Genomic DNA, 18,608 nt, shown 5'->3' on the forward strand with positions numbered 1-18,608 from the left:
CCAGCATGTCAAAAATTTCTCCTATCACTCTCAGGCCCTGATTTGATACCTGATTCTATAGTTTTACCTTTTTCAGAAAATCATATACATAGAATCATATAGCATGTGGCCTATGGTGATTGTCCTCTTACTGAGAGATGGAGGGAGAGAGAAAGAGGTAGCTAGATAGCTGCCTTTGAGTTGACTCCAACTCCTGGAAACCTAAACATCAGAACAAAACATTGCCTGGTCCTTTGTCATCCTCACCATCACTGCCATATTCAAGTCCCTAGTTAGAGCCATTGGATCAATTCATCTCACTGAGGGTTTCCCACGGGTTCATTGGCTCTCTATGTCACTGACTACGAAGTCCTTCTCTACCAACTGATTCTTCCTGATGAGGTGCCAAAAGAAGTGAGTTGGGCAATGTTTTGTTATGATCCATATGGTTTATATTGGATAATTTTTGGACATAGATTACCAGGCCTTTCTTCCTATTCTTAGACTGGAAATCCCACTGGAATTTGACTACCATAGGAGACCTCGCTGGTTTTTGAAATACCAGTGGCATAGCTTCCAGCATCATAGCAACATGCAAACCATCACGGTATGACAGATTGACACACTGTTTTGAGATTAACCCCATGTTGTTGCATGTATTGATACTTTGTCCCTTGCTAAGTGGTATACCATTTAGTGGATACGTTACAATTTTATTAGTCCTTTCAGCAATTGGTAAGCATTTGGGTTATTTCCAGATATTGGTTATTACAAATAAAGTTGCTGTGTACATATGGGTACAGATCTTTGTGTGAGTATAGGTTTTCATTTCTCTAAAACAAAAATGTAGGAGTGAGATTGCTGAGTTGCATGGTAACTACAAGTGTTCACTATGTAATTGTAAGTTTCATGACCATTTTGCATTCCCACCAACAGTCCATGAGATTTCCAGTTGATTCTTGTCTCCTCCATTAACACAAAATGGATTAACTTTTTTAAAAAAAATTTAGCCATTCTAATGGTGGTATCTCCTTGTGTTTTTAATTTGAATTTCCGTGATTAGTGATGGTAAGCATATTTTCTTGGGCATATTTTCCATCTTGATATCTTCTTTGGTAAATTGTTGGTTCAACCCTTTTAGTCAGTTTTCATTGGGTCTTTTGTCTTCTTATAATTGAATTGCAGATTTTTGTTTTGTTTTGTCTTCTTATAACTGAATTGCAAACATTCTTTACATATTCTTGTCATATACTTATTCCGATATGCGTTTTCAAATATCTTCTCCTAGTCTGTGACTTATCTTTTCATCTTCTTAATAGAATAATTCTTTGAGAAGAAATTTTACTTTTAATTAAGCCAAAATTTATCATATTTTTCATTTGCGGTTCATGCTTTTTATGCCTATCAAAAAGTATTTGCCTAATCCAAGGTCTTAAAGATTTTTTGTTATGCTTTCTAATACAGGTTTTATAACATTAAGACTTTCATTTATATCTATGGCCTATTTGTAGTTAATTTTTGTATATGGTGTGATATAAGCGAAGAGATTCTTTTTTTTTTTTTAATATGGATACTCATTTGAACCAACACACTTTTTTAAAAAGGCTAGCCTTTGTCCATTGATTTATCTTGATATCTTTGTCAAGATTTAGTTGAGCATATATGTGTAGGCCTATTTTTAGACTCTATTCTGTTCCGCTGATCAATGTGTCTATACTTATGCCAATGCCACAATGCCTCGATCACTATAACTTTCTTTATAGTAAATCTTATAATTAATTACCTTTAGATAGCTTTAACTGTTATTAGGTCTCTGTCTTTACACTTGAAAAATATCCGACAAGCGGGAAATAAATCCCACTTGGGTGAAAAACATAATGTAATAAATAAAATAATGAAAGTAAGAAAATAAACATAAATTAATCTTGCAGGGTTCCTTCCTAATCAGAAAACAAATCCCAGAATTTATGAAGAACCAAATATGAAGGATTTGGTACACAAAAATTAATAAGTTTCTCATGATGACACACATGGCAACTGTTTTTTGAGGCATTGGTCATTCAATGGTAGGATTTTCACCTGCAATGCCAGAGACCCTGGTTCATTCCTGACCAGTGTACCTCCTGTGCAGGCAGCGGCAGTCTGGTAGTGGAGGCGTCTATGTTGCTGTGGTGCTGAATTAGGTTACAGTTTTCAGTGGAGCTTCCAGAAGAAGACAGACTAGGAAGAAGGGTTTGACAATCTACTTCTAAAAATCAGTCTGTGAAAACCCTGTGGATCACGATGGTCTGATCAACAACTGATCATGGGAATGGGGCAGGACATGGCAGTATTTTGCTTCATTGTCCATGGGGTCCTAATGAGTTGAATCCAACTTGAAAGCAGCTAACAACAATAACAAAAACAACATGATTAAAAACAGTATTAGAAAATTCAAATCACAAGTGAGACTAGGAGAGGCTATTTGCATCACATTTAACATATAAGTAGTTGGTACAGCAAATGTTTAGCTTGGTATATAAAGTGGGCAATTGCATAAGAAATAAAAGAGCGATATAAACGCGGCAAAAAACTCAGATAAATGACCATCTCTAGCTGCAAGAGCTGTTGTTGTTAGGTCCCATTGAGTTTGTTCTGATTCATAGTGACCCTATGTACAATAGAACAAAACACTGCCCAGTCCTTAGCCATCCTCACAATCATTGCAGCAACAGTGTCAATCCATCTCATTAAGAGTCTTCCTCTTTTTTGCTGACCCTTTACTTTACCAAGCATGAGGTCCTTCTCTAGGGACTGATCCCTCCTGATAACATGTCCAAAGTATGTGTGACATACTTGATAAGTTCTTCACCATGCTGACAACTTCTTTTTTCCAAGGACACTCCCTGTACACACATCACATAAATGGCTTCTCACCTCTCTATTGTCCCTTCTTATTCTTTTTTTGAGTATCTCTCCCATCACTTAAACCTTGTTTTAAAATTCCTCAGTGCCCTATCCTTCTTATTTTGTTAGTTCATACTCTTTCCCTATTTGTGAAATTGTATTTAAAAATAGCATCTATACGTTGAAAACGTCTACATTTTTAAATCTAGACTAAGGTATTTCTCTCAGCTACAGGATGAGGATGAGCTATACAGCCAAGTCTCCATTTGGCACCGTTTCTTGAAGCCTCTCAGCTGTAGATCAATTATAGATAGGCAGGCAGGCAGGCAGGCAGAAAGATAGATAGATAGATCCCCTCTAGGCAGAGTCCAAGGAGCCCAGGTTACTCAGTGGTTACAGAGCTTATCTGCTAACTGAAAGGTCAGTGGTTTGAACCCTCCAGCCACTCTCTGGGGGGAAAATGTAGCAATCTGCTTCCTTAAAGTTTTACAGCCTTGGGAACCCTATGGGGCAGTTCTATAGGGTCGCTACGAGTCAAAACCAATTCAACGTCAATGGGTTTTTTGTTTGTTTTTTGGTTTAGGCAGAGTCTAGCACCTCTCAAGTTTAACACACTGGAAAAAAGCTAAAAAGCTTTTGGTAAGATAATATAAGTCTGGTTATATACAAGGCATAATCAATATACTATTCAAAGATTAGCCTTTGTAGAGTAATATATTTAATTTTTTAATATTCCGTACCAGTGAGTTAAACTCTCCAATCACCCACTTTCCCCCACTGCAGATGCCAAAGCTTCATTCTTTACCCAGTATTTGAACCAAACAGTTCAGAGAAGGAATAACAATTGTCCTCACAGACCAAGGCCCAAGAGGAAGAGGAAACCTGAGGACTTGAAGAAGTATGAAAGAACCCATTGACATGCGGTGAGAGGAAAATAAATACGAGGGTAAGTCAAAAAGTATTGCTACAAAATCATAGAAACCTTTATTAAAAAAAATATGAAAATGTGAAGCTAGTGTTTTTAGCATATCCTCTCAAGGCAGTGCTTCCATCTCCAACACTTACCCAAAGAATTCTGCACTCTTTAATTTACACCACATCAAATCGTGTTCCTTTTAAATGTTCTTTGAGTTTGGGGAACAAAAAAAAGTCTAAGAGGGCAAGTTCAGGGCTATAGAGTAGATAGGGTAAGGCTTCCCAATGAAATTCTCATAGGACCGCCCTTGCTACCCTTGAAGAATGAGCAGGTGCATTGTCGTGATGGAAAAAAAAAAAAGAAAATTCCTCAGCAAAACTTTCCCGGTCTTTTTCTCACCCACAGTTTTCTTACGACTTCATCATAATAAGCCCCTGTGATTATCCTGTGTCCTTCAAGAGAATCTATCAACAATGCAATCTGTAAATGCAAAATGTATCATGTCGCTTCTCTTCAATAATCAAACATCTCTCTTTGTGTAAAATGTAAACATTCTACAAGGCTTTTGTCTTAGTTTCTTAATGCTGGTGTAACAAAAGTATCATAAATGGGTGATTTTAAAGCACAGAAATTTATTTTCTCACAGTTCAGGAGGCTAGAAGTCCAAATTCAGGGCCCCAGTTTCAGAGGAAGGTGCTCTTTCTGTCCACTCTGGGGGAAAACCCTTCTCTAGCCCCAGCAGTGGCATTCCTTGGTTCCTTGGTGATCTTCACGTGGCATCTATCTTTCCCCCATTTGTGCTTGTTCTTCTCTGTGCCTAATCTGCTCTTTTTAATATCTCAAAAGTGGTTAGGTTTAAGACACACCCTACCCTGCACATATGGTCTCAATAGCGTAAGAAATTACTCTATCCCCAAACGAGACTACATATAGGGGTTAGGGTACCAACATTTATTTTGCGGGGACACAATTTATTCCTTAACAGATGTAAGGACCTACATGGACTAGCCTCTGCCTTTCTTTTCCATTCCACCTCCTTCTCTTGCTCTCTAGGCTCCTCTCCTGACATTCATGCCAAGATCTCTGCCTGGACACTCATTCCATTCTTTTCTCCTCATCCTTGGAGTGTAAGTTAAAGCACTACTTAAACATAGAGATCTTTTCTAACCCTCCATGTTGAATTAGACCTTACTGTCCTATGTTCATCCTGGCGGCATAGTGGTTAAGAGCTGCGTCTGCTAACTAAGAGGGTAGTTCGAATACACCAGGCGCTCCTTGGAAACTCCATGGAGCAGTTCTACTCTGTCCTATAGGGTTCCTATGAGTCAGAATTGACTCATTGGCAACAGGTTTGGTTTCATCTTTTTTGGTTTGGCCTTATGTTCATGCACAGCTTTCAATTCATTTCTTCATAACAATTATCATGAATAGAAAGAAGTCACTTATTCACTTCATAGTTTATTACATATTTCACCCCTTTCTAGACTAGAGGTTCCATTAAGGTGGAGCTTTCCTTAGGCTATTTTTTATTGGTTCATCCCAGAGCAACCTAGTTTGTAGCACATGGCCTGGCACACAAGAGGGGATTAAAAATACTTGTGGAATTAATGAATAAAGTAGTGAGCAGGATTAGTAGATGTCTTATAAGTATTGGCTGAATTAAAGAAAACATAAAAAGCTATTTCAGTTTTTTAATGCATACCCTTTGCCTCCCAGGGCTCATAAATAACATATAATACTTTGAATTTCCCTTCCTTCCTTTCTTCCTAGCACGTTATTATACAATAAAACATTAAAAAGTTTAAGATACTATATATAAATGTTTGGCACATCAAAAACCCTGCTTTGTTGTTTCTTGTCAATAGGAGAAAATTTAGGTCAACACGTATTTCAAATAGCTTCTTCTTTTCTTCATTCATTCCACAAATATATAATGAGCACCAATGGCACCAACGCTTGGGTCTACAAGGTTAGTCTCCTAAAGCTGCTTAAAGGATGTGTAACTTTGTGTACATATCGGTATGTGAACACAAGGGAAATTCTATAGTAGAATCTGCAAGTTATGTGTGTATAATCCTGATCCATTGCCACTGTAAGATCAGATTTCCTTCAAAAGATGAAAGTATGTGTCTAAAGGCTCGATTGCCCCCAAAATGATTTGATAAAGGCAATTAATCTTTCTGACCAGTTGTTGGCAAGGAACCATGAGGAAGTTGTTTCATTATGACTTTTGGAAAATTAATGTGGTGCTGAAGAGGAGATTCAGGTTTGAAGGATGAATCTACCAATTATTTTCCCAGTACTTCATCCACTGTCTCTTCTGAGCATCTTTTCCCTACCTAATAAAGACACTTCCTTTCACTCTTACTCCATATATGCCACACTTTCTTCTCATGACTTTTCTAACAGCCTCTTTGAAGTCTTTATTCCTGAAGCTGTAGATAGCAGGATTTGGTAGTGGGGTGACAACAGTGTAGAAGACAGAAATAATCTTGTTGATTTCCGGTGACAAGTGGGCACTGAGACGGACATACATGGAGATCATGGTCCCATAGTAGATAGTGACAACAGCCAGATGGGATCCACGCGTGGAAAAGGTCTTCATCCAGCCAGAGGCTGAAGGAATTCTCAGTATGGAAGACTCATTGAAAACATAGGACACAAGGGTAAGAAAAACAAATCCACAGCACAGCAATTGACAGGATGAAGATTACCAACTCACTGATACAAATGCTGGAACATGACAGCTGCATAAGGGGAAGGAGGTCACAGAAGAAATGATAATCTGGTTGGGCCCACAGAATTTCAACTTGGAAATCATCAGGGAAGTCAGAAAGCCTGTGCCAACCCCTGTCAACCAGGAGATAGCCACCAACTTGGCACAGGTATCAGGACTCATCAAGAAGATGTAGTGAAGTGGACTACAAATGGCAGATATTGGTCATAGGCCATCATGGCAAGAATAAAGCACTCTGTAGCCCCAAAGAAGACAAAGAGAAAGAGATGACTTGGCCCCAGGAGACCAAGTTGGCTAGGAGAAGTGGTACAGTGGTGGAGGTATACCAGATCTCTAGAAAAGAGAGGTGCCTGAGGAACATGTACATAGGTAGGTGCAGTAGTTGGTCCTGGCTCACCACCGTGATGATGATAACATTCCCCAAAACCGTAAGGAAGTAAATGCTCAGGAAAATGGCAAAGAGCAAAGCCTGCCGTTCAAGAAGTTTCTGGAATCCTAGCAGCTGAAACTCAGTGTCAGTGGATACATTCTGGGGCTCCACTGCCTGTGGAGGGAAAAACATTTTGGAAAAAAGCACAGTATTAAAAGTATAAAAATATCTATAACTCTTCTTTTTCAATATTTGGAACTTCAGAGATTTTTTTTAGTAGTTAGATTTTATGTGCAGCTTTTTAGAGGGACAAAGATCCTGGCACTTCCTTCATAACTTAATTGCATCTCTGTTTTGTAAGAACACATTTTACAACTGAATGTGGATATTAAATCTTGGAATGAAAGTCAGTGAGTTCCATGAGTTCAGGTTCTCTGAAACCTAGACAAAGCCTAGGATCAAAGACATAGGCAAAAAGGCCTTTGATTTAAATGAAACACAGGAACGAGCAACAACAAAGCTTTTCAAAAACTTAGTCACATGTAAAATGAGATATAAGATTTGCTTCTTTAAGAATCTCATGATGTGCAGTGGCTCTGCTACATTCCTGCGAATACTGAATTGGCAGCAGAATAAGCCTTGTTCGACCTCAGCAGCTAGGATTGCTCTGCTCTGCTCTGCTAATGACAGAGAAAGCAGTATTTTAGCAGTTAGGTGAATACAGAATTGGAAAATAATGAAGGCTGACTACTTTTCTCATATGTGGCCTTTTTCTGAAAAAGAAGACAAAACATATCTCCTACTGACATCTTGAAAAAGTTTATTCGTTCTTTCACCATTCTGTGTTAGTGTGTGTGAGAGAGAAAGAGTGAGAAAGAAGCCTTTTGTTAGTCCTAAGCTAACCTACTCCTCACTCCAAAAATCTCCTTTCTTAGCCTGATAGATACCATGGCCCACCTGTAATCACTCCTTCCTATGTAAATTCAACCTATCACCCCTTCTTTGCTCTCTTTTAAATCACTAGTCAAATCTAGTTCTGGATAAAGTCAAAATCCCATCTCCCATGTATGTGCATCCATCTAATTGAGGGGGCTAGGAAGAAAAAAAAACAACAACATAAACTTGCCAACTTTAAGATTCATGACCAACAAACTCAAGGTTTTCCGTAATGCTGCAGAGTAATCCTTCTACGAGTCTTTCTTCTATTCGCTTTTCATTCTTATCAATGACTATTTCATATAATGATCTATTTTCTAACTTCTAGTACTTCCTTGTCTACCCGCACTCTCAGCAAAAGCCCTATTTTACTGAAAGTTCTGAATTCCTCCAATGGGAATGTCAGGAATCTCAGGTAACTAAATTCCCCCATCTACCACCATTTGCTCCTGTGCACTCTGCTTGATAAAGTGGAGGATCTGCAAAAACAAGGGAAACCCTCTGTGAGCTGGGTCGACACAATAGCCACAATGATGGACTCAAACATACCAACAACCACGAAGACGGCACATGGCTGGGTAACATTTCATTCTATTCTGCATAAGGTCCCCATGCGTCAGAGCCCGCTCGACTGACAAGTGGGCTCCACAGCAATTAGCAAGGACACTCTGCTTCCTAAATTTTCTTCTGAATAAACTCTCAATCCAGTCCAAGGCAAAACCCTCCAACGCACACTAGATGCTGCACCCTCCCTAGTACCAGAAGATATTATAGGCATTGCTAGTATCTTCTCTGACTCCTGATTAACAGAGGCTCCTCTCCGCTGGATCATTTCCTCAGTCTGTGCACATGTTGGTTTTTACCTCCCTTTAAAAAGACAAAACGGGGGGGGCGGAGCCAAGATGGCGGACTAGGCAGATGCTACCTCGGATCCCCCTTACAACAAAGACACGGAAAAACAAGTGAATCGATCACATACATAACAATCTACGAACCCTGAACAACAAACACAGATTTAGAGACAGAGAACGAACTAATACGGCGAAGCAGCGATTGTTTCCAGAGCCTGGAGCCAGCGCACCAGTCAGGTACGGCACAAGCACAGAGACCTGCTCCACCCCCCTGAACTAACCCCGGGAGGCGGACCAGCCGGTTCCACGGGCGGCGTGGGACGCAGCCGGTAGGAGAAGTCCCCGGGAGGCAGTGACTGATCTTGGAGCAGAAAGAGCAGCATCCGAGCCAGGGAACCGTCCCACAGGGATTTGGACTGGACGCAGGTACGCCATAAACGTGGAGAGTTGCTCCACCCCCCTGAACTAACCCCGGGAAGGGGACCAGCCGGGTCGCGCGGGCGGCGTGGGACGCAGCCGGTAGGAGAAGTCCCTGGGAGGCAGCAACTGCTATTGGAGCGGGGAGAACAGCGTCCCAGCCGGGACACTTGGTCACGGCACAAGCACGGGGAGCTGCTCCACCCATCTGAACTAACCGCGGGAGGAGGCCCAACTGGTTCTTGAGGGCGGCACGGCCACGCGGCTGGCGGGACGAGAAGTCCCTGGGAGGCAGCGACTGATTTTGGAGTCGAGAGTGCACCATCCCAGTAGGGGAGCCTTGACCCTGGGCGTGGGGCTGGAAGCGGAGGATCTGACTGTGACTCCAGCGGGCCAGACCCCCCGGGGGCAATCTCCACACAGCCAGCACACATAGGCGACACGCCCGCGGGAATCTCAGATATAATAGTCATTCCAAGCAAGACAAGCAACTCTGGCTATATTCTGAGGTGCTACTCTCCTATCTCTCTGTTCCCTCCCCCACCCTCCCCAGGCGGCTTCATTAACATCTGAATAGCCTGAGCCAGAGGGAGAACTCGGATAGGGATCTGACTGCATTTCTTTTTTAGCGGATTTTCTGGAAAAACTAGTTTCCCAGTGATGGCTCGGAGACAACAATCCATATCAAACCACTTAAAGAAGCAGACCATGACAGCTTCTCCAACCCCCCAAACAAAAGAATCAAAACCTTTCCCAAATGAAGATACAATCTTGGAATTATCAGATACAGAATATAAAAAACTAATTTACAGAATGCTTAATGATATCACAAATGAAATTAGGATAACTGCAGAAAAAGCCAAGGAACACACTGATAAAACTGTTGAAGAACTCAAAAAGATTATTCAAGAACATATTGGAAAAATTAATAAGTTGCAAGAATCCATAGAGAGACAACATGTAGAAATCCAAAAGATTAACAATAAAATAACAGAATTAGACAACGCACTAGGAAGTCAGAGGAGCAGACTCGAGCAATTAGAATGCAGACTGGGACATCTGGAGGACCAGGGAATCAACACCAACAGAGCTGAAAAAAAATCAGATAAAAGAATTAAAAAAAATGAAGAAACCCTAAGAATTATGTGGGACTCTATCAAGAAGGATAACCTGCGGGTGATTGGAGTCCCAGAACAGGGAGGGGGGACAGAAAACACAGAGAAAATAGTTGAAGAACTCCTGACAGAAAATTTCCCTGACATCATGAAAGACGAAAGGGTAGCTATCCAAGATGCTCATCGAACCCCATTTAAGATTGATCCAAAAAGAAAAACTCCAAGACATATTATCATCAAACTCACCAAAACCAAAGATAAACAGAAAATTTTAAAAGCAGCCAGGGAGAAAAGAAAGGTTTCCTTCAAGGGAGAATCAATAAGAATATGTTCTGACTACTCAGCAGAAACCATGCAGGCAAGAAGGGAATGGGACGACATATACAGAACACTGAAGGAGAAAAACTGCCAGCCAAGGATCATATATCCAGCAAAACTCTCTCTGAAATATGAAGGCGAAATTAAGATATTTACAGACAAACACAAGTTTAGAGAATTTGCAAAAACCAAACCAAAGCTACAAGAAATACTAAAGGATATTGTTTGGTCAGAGAACCAATAATATCAGATATCAGCACAACACAAGGTCACAAAACAGAACGTCCTGATATCAACTCAAATAGGGAAATCACAAAAACAAACTAATTAAGATTAATTAAAAAAAAATACACATAACAGGGAATCATGGAAGTCAACAGGTAAAAGATCACAATAATCAAAAAGAGGGACTAAATACAGGAGGCATTGAACTGCCATATGGAGAGTGATACAAGGCGATATAGAACAATACAAGTTAGGTTTTTACTTAGAAAAATAGGGGTAAATAATAAGGTAACCACAAAAAGGTATAACAACCCTATAACTCAAGATAAAAGCCAAGAAAAATGTAACGACTCAACTAACATAAAGTCAAACACTATGAAAATGAGGATCTCACAATTTACTAAGAAAAACGCCTCAGCACAAAAAAGTATGCGGAAAAATGAAATTCTCAACAACACTCATGAAAAGGCATCAAAATGACAGCACTAAAAACTTATTTATCTATAATTACCCTGAATGTAAATGGACTAAATGCACCAATAAAGAGACAGAGAGTCACAGACTGCATAAAGAAACACGATCCATCTATATGCTGCCTACAAGAGACACACCTTAGACTTAGAGACACAAACAAACTAAAACTCAAAGGATTGAAAAAAGTATATCAAGCAAACAATAAGCAAAAAAGAAGAGGAGTAGCAATATTAATTTCTGACAAAATAGACTTTAGACTTAAATCCACCACAAAGGATAAAGAAGGACACTACATAATGATAAAAGGGACAATTGATCAGGAAGACATAACCATATTAAATATTTATGCACCCAATGACAGGGCTGCAAGATACATAAATCAAATTTTAACAGAATTGAAAAGCGAGATAGATACCTCCACAATTATAGTAGGAGACTTCAACACACCACTTTCGGAGAAGGACAGGACATCCAGTAAGAAGCTCAACAGAGACACGGAAGATCTAATTACAACAATCAACCAACTTGACCTCATTGACTTCTACAGAACTCTCCACCCAACTGCTGCAAAGTATACTTTTTTTTCTAGCGCACATGGAACATTCTCTAGAATAGACCACATATTAGGGCATAAAACAAATCTTTGCAGAATCCAAAACATCGAAATATTACAAAGCATCTTCTCAGACCACAAGGCAATAAAACTAGAAATCAATAACAGAAAAACTAGGGAAAAGAAATCAAATACTTGGAAAATGAACAATACCCTCCTGAAAAAAGACTGGGTTATAGAAGACATCAAGGAGGGAATAAGGAAATTCATAGAAAGCAACGAGAATGAAAATACTTCCTATCAAAACCTCTGGGACACAGCAAAAGCAGTGCTCAGAGGCCAATTTATATCAATAAATGCACACATACAAAAAGAAGAAAGAGCCCTAATCAGAGAACTGTCCCTACAAGTTGAACAAATAGAAAGTGAGCAACAAAAGAATCCATCAGGCACCCGAAGAAAACAAATAATAAAAATTAGAGCTGAACTAAATGAATTAGAGAACAGAAAAACAATTGAAAGAATTAACAAAGCCAAAAGCTGGTTCTTTGAAGAAACTAACAAAATTGATAAACCATTGGCTAGACTGACTAAAGAAATACAGAAAAGGAAACAAATAACCCGAATAAGAAATGAGAAGGACCACATCACAACAGAACCAAATGAAATTAAAAGAATCATTTCAGATTATTATAAAAAATTGTACTCTAACAAATTTGAAAACCTAGAAGAAATGGATGAATTCTTGGAAAAACACTACCTACCTAAACTAACACATTCAGAAGTAGAACAACTAAATAGACCCATAACAAAAAAAGAGATTGAAACGGTAATCAAAAAACTCCCAACAAAAAAAAGCCCTGGCCTGGATGGCTTCACTGCAGAGTTCTACCAAACTTTCAGAGAAGAGTTAACACCACTACTACTAAAGGTATTCCAAAGCATAGAAAAGGACGGAATACTACCCAACTCATTCTATGAAGCCACCATCTCCCTGATACCAAAACCAGGTAAAGACATTACAAAAAAAGAAAATTATAGACCTATATCCCTCATGAACATAGATGCAAAAATCCTCAACAAAATTCTAGCCAATAGAGTCCAACAACACATCAAAAAAATAATTCACCCTGATCAGGTGGGATTTATACCAGGTATGCAAGGCTGGTTTAATATCAGAAAAACCATTAATGTAATCCATCACATAAATAAAACAAAAGACAAAAACCACATGATCTTATCAAGTGATGCAGAAAAGGCATTTGACAAAGTCCAACACCCATTCATGATAAAAACTCTTACCAAAATAGGAATTGAAGGAAAATTCCTCAACATAATAAAGGGCATCTATGCAAAGCCAACAGCCAATATCACTCTAAATGGAGAGAACCTGAAAGCATTTCCCTTGAGAACGGGAACCAGACAAGGATTCCCTTTATCACCGCTCTTATTCAACATCGTGTTGGAAGTCTTAGCCAGGGCAATTAGGCTAGACAAAGAAATAAAAGGTATCCGGATTGGCAAGGAAGAAGTAAAGTTATCACTATTTGCAGATGACATGATTATATACACAGAAAACCCTAAGGAATCCTCCAGAAAACTACTGAAACTAATAGAAGAGTTTGGCAGAGTCTCAGGTTATAAAATAAACATACAAAAATCACTTGGATTCCTCTACATCAACAAAAAGAACATCGAAGAGGAAATAACCAAATCAATACCATTCACAGTAGCCCTCAAGAAGATAAGATACTTAGGAATAAATCTTACCAAGGATGTAAAAGACCTATACAAAGAAAACTACAAAGCTCTACTACAAGAAATTCAAAAGGACATACTTAAGTGGAAAAACATACCTTGCTCATGGATAGGAAGACTTAACATAGTAAAAATGTCTATTCTACCAAAAGCCATCTATACATTTAACGCACTTCTGATCCAAATTCCAATGTCATATTTTAAGGGGATAGAGAAACAAATCACCAATTTCATATGGAAGGGAAAGAAGCCCCGAATAAGCAAAGCACTACTGAAAAAGAAGAAGAAAGTGGGAGGCCTCACCTTACCTGATTTCAGAACCTATTATACAGCCACAGTACTCAAAACAGCCTGTTATTGGTACAACAACAGACACTTAGACCAATGGAACAGAATTGAGAACCCAGACATAGATCCATCCACGTATGAGCAGCTGATATTTGACAAAGGACCAGTGTCAATTAACTGGGGAAAAGATAGCCTTTTTAACAAATGGTGCTGGCATAACTGGATATCCATTTGCAAAAAAATGAAACAGGACCCATACCTCACACCATGCACAAAAACTAACTCCAAGTGGATCAAAGACCTAAACATAAAGACTAAAACGATAAAGATCATGGAACAAAAAATTGGGACAACTCTAGGAGCCCTAATACAAGGTATAAATAGAATACAAAACATTACCAAAAATGATGAAGAGAAACCCGATAACTGGGAGCTCCTAAAAATCAAACACCTATGCTCATCTAAAGACTTCACCAAAAGAGTAAAAAGACCACCTACAGATTGGGAAAGAATTTTCAGCTATGACATCTCCGACCAGCGCCTGATCTCTAAAATCTACATGATTCTGTCAAAACTCAACCACAAAAAGACAAACAACCCAATCAAAAAGTGGGCAAAGGATATGAACACACATTTCACTAAAGAAGATATTCAGGCAGCCAACAGATACATGAGAAAATGCTCTCGATCATTAGCCATTAGAGAAATGCAAATTAAAACTACGATGAGATTCCATCTCACACCAGCAAGGCTGGCATTAATCCAAAAAACACAAAATAATAAATGTTGGAGAGGCTGCGGAGAGATTGGAACTCTCATACACTGCTGGTGGGAATGTAAAATGGTACAACCACTTTGGAAATCTATCTGGCGTTATCTTAAACAGTTAGAAATAGAACTACCATACAACCCAGAAATCCCACTCCTAGGAATATACCCCAGAGATACAAGAGCCTTCATACAAACAGATATATGCACACCCATGTTTATTGCAGCTCTGTTTACAATAGCAAAAAGTTGGAAGCAACCACGGTGTCCATCAGCGGATGAATGGGTAAATAAATTGTGGTATATTCACACAATGGAATACTACGCATCGATAAAGAACAGTGACGAATCTCTGAAACATTTCATAACATGGAGGAACCTGGAAGGCATTATGCTGAGCGAAATGAGTCAGAGGCAAAAGGACAAATATTGTATTAAGACCACTATTATAAGATCTTGAGAAATAGTAAACCTGAGAAGAACACATACTTTTGTGGTTACGAGGAGGGGAGGGAGGGAGGGTGGGAGAGGGTTTTTTATTGATTAATCAGTAGATAAGAACTGCTTTAGGTGGAGGGAAAGACAACACTCAACACTTGGAAGGTCAGCTCAATGGGACTGGACCAAAAGCAAAGAAGTTTCTGGGATAAAATGAATGCTTCAAAGGTCAGTGGAGCAAGCGCGGGGGTCTGGGGAACATGGTTTGCGGGGACTTCTAAGTCAATTGGCAAAATAATTCTATTATGAAATCATTCTGCATCCCACTTTGAAATGTGGCGTCTGGGGTCTTAAATGCTAACAAGCGGCCATCTAAGATGCAGCAATTGGTCTCAACCCACCTGGAGCAAAGGAAAATGAAGAACACCAAGGACACACGACAACTAAGAGCCCAAGAGACAGAAAGGGCCACATGAACCAGAGACCTACATCATCCTGAGACCAGAAGAACTAGTTGGTGCCCGGCCACAATCGATGACTGCCCTGTGAGGGAGCACAACAGAGAACTCCTGAGGGAGCAGGAGATCAGTGGGATGCAGACCCCAAATTCTCATAAAAAGACCAAACTTAATGGTCTAACTGAGACTGGAGGAATCCCGGCGGCCATGCTCCCCAGACCTTCTGTTGGCACAGGACAGGAACCATCCCCGAAGACAACTCATCAGAAATGAAAGGGACTGGTCAGCGGGTGGGAGAGAGACGCTGATGAAGAGTGAGCTAATTATATCAGGTGGACACTTGAGATTGTGTTGGCAACTCTTGTCTGGAGAGGGGATGGGAGGATAGAGAGAGAGGGAAGCAGGCAAAATTGTCAAGAAAGGAGAGACTGAAAGGGCTGACTCAAGAGGGGGAGAGTAAGTGGGAGTAGGGAGTGAGATGTATGTAAACTTATATGTGACAGACTGGATTTGTAAACGTTCACTTGAAGCTCATTAAAAGTTATTAAAAAAAAAAAGACAAAACAAATAAGAAAATAGTTGGATCCTACTCTGATCTCCAAATACTTCCTGCATTTGTCTGCTCACTCTTACAAAATCCTATTCCTTAAAGGCGTTTTCTCTCCCATGTGCCCCTTTTTTCCCCATTTGCTTTAATCCACTGCAATTAAGGTTTTCCCTCACCTCTGCTCTGTAGCCCCTCCTCCGTGTCATAAACCCAGTCATCCTGTCCTAGTTCTAATCATCTCTATCTTTCAGCAGCAATGCACAGGTGATTTCTCCCTCTTCCTGGACAGACTTTTGTCACTTGACATCCACTACTACCTGCTGAGTTCTCCTTTTATAGCCTTGAATTTTTTCCATTTTATTAATTTCTTTTTCCAGCATCTCCACATCTGCTAACCTGCCAACGTTTTGACCTCAGAGCTTAGTACTTCTCAATCTGTCCTGTCTTCCTACATAATTTCATCCAGTCTCTTAACTTTAAATGCCATTACTTGGCTGTCAACATTCCAAATTTATTCATCAAACCTGAGTATAAACCTTGTGTAGACAACTGCCCTATTTAAAATGTACATGTGCACGTCCAATCAGCACCAGAAACTTAGTGTGCCCTGTCCTGCATTCCTGTCATACACACAAGCCAGTCTTCTTGAAGTTCCCCTCATCTCATCAGTGATCACTCCTTCTTCACACTTGTTCTAGGCCACAAACTCTGAGCTTGACTTCTATTTCTCTCAGACCTCACATAAGATTTTTTAGAATCCGATCAATATTCACCACCAACATGGCTTTTACCTCCAAAAAATGTCATTATCTCTAACCTTGATTGTTCTTATAGTCCCCTCACAGGCCTCTCTGCCTCCACCCTGCCCTTTGTCAGTAAATACTCTATAAATCAGAGTGAACATTTTAAGACATAAAAGATAGCTTATCACTCTTCTGTTCAAAGCCCACAGCAGTTCTCAGCTTACACAGGGACGGACAAAATCCTGAAGGCTTACAGGGCCCTATTTGATCTCTCCTGCAAATGCTTTTCTAACCTCTTTCTCTACTTTCCTTTTTGCCCATTCTGCTCCCAGCACTCTGGCTTCCTTGACATCCTTTCAAACTGTCCAGGACTTGCCCCGCTTCATACTTAACACTTTCAGTTCCCTGGGACATTCTCTCTGAACATTTCCACATGCTCACATCTCATTGTTTCCAGTCTTTGCTCAAATATCATCTTCTATTTCTAGAGCTTATGCCATTAATTCAAAGTAAAACTGCTCGTATATATCTTGGTTCGAGGGCAGGTTATTACAAAAATGCTGGCTTAAAACCACTGAATAAACAATTAAGAGACATTAGATTATTATTCAATCTACACAGATCGATTTGTTCAGAAAGAGGGAGATTTGATGAAGGATTCCATGAGTCAGCAATGCTCGCAAGTTCTCTCAGTAACATAATAATGCCAGTGGTCCCTTTGTGCCTTTGTATTCTCTCACTTTTTGTAAGAATATTAGCATGGGACTCAATTTACAGTGAACAATAATTTTTTTTTTTTAATGGGAAAAATGAGAGCTTGATTTGGGAGACAACAATGAAAGTAAAACAGTGATGAGTCACTGTCAGGTGTACTCACAGGACATTTGGCCCAATTTACTAGTCATTTAAAGCCCATTTCTTAAAATACACATTCAAATGACCAAGGAAGTTGAATCTTTTCCTTCACCATTCCTTGCTTAAATATTTTCAGTAGTGAGGAACGCATTAGCTCTTACAGATTACATTAAACTAAAATATCTCCTTCCCAAAATGTTGAGTTGGCTTCATTTACCAACACAAGGGCAACCAGTCTAACTACAGATCTGATTTTGTAGCTTTTGTTGAAATTATATCAAAATAACTATAGTCAATAATGTTATTTCTATTATAAGCAATATTGACTGTAGGAAACCAAATGGCCTTTTGCCTTCTCAAGACCACTTCCTTGGTTGCTTTCCAGTAACTACAGTTTTATAATCTAGCCAGTTTATACAAGTGTACTTACTTTTGTTTCTATATAGGTAGAGCATCTGAAAAGGCTAAAAAAATTGCCTTGATGGTGAGGACTAATTTCTTGAGGACTGTGTAATTTTAGAACCCAACTGCCACCCCCACCAAAACCAAAGTAACAAAACTTAATGGCATTTGCCACTATAACACACAACATGTTATTTCCTGCTGGAAAAATAAATGCTTGTCTGCATGTACTTCACCTACCTGTTTGCTGGGTCTCAGCCCAGTGCTCTGAAACACTGGAGGACGAGGTCTTAGCACAGCCTTGGGGCCCACATAGGCTGCACACAGCTGACCTCGGCCCTGGAGAGCCCAGCACTGACGGCCCTAAATCTTGCCTGCTCCAGAATCTGCATCGCCAGCCTCTGAACCAAATAAAGACTCTGCTACCTTTGGATGATAGGAAATTTGACATCTTATGCTGCTGTTTGACGCAGGGTAACGCTGCCTTCTTTCATTAATATCATATTTCTTGGGGATCTGGCCTTTCCCAGAATCCTGTTCCCCAGATATTCTTCTGTAATTTGCCTATCAAGTT

General features: G+C 39.7%; 1 pseudogene; it reads right to left on the minus strand.

Moving 5' to 3' along the window:
- Positions 1-6,116: 6,116 nt before the first annotated feature.
- Positions 6,117-7,265, minus strand: LOC111748876 (olfactory receptor 11L1-like; annotated as a pseudogene).
- Between the last annotated feature and the right edge of the window lie 11,343 nt (positions 7,266-18,608).

Source organism: Loxodonta africana, chromosome 16, assembly GCF_030014295.1.
Source record: "Loxodonta africana isolate mLoxAfr1 chromosome 16, mLoxAfr1.hap2, whole genome shotgun sequence".
NCBI lineage: Eukaryota > Metazoa > Chordata > Mammalia > Proboscidea > Elephantidae > Loxodonta > Loxodonta africana.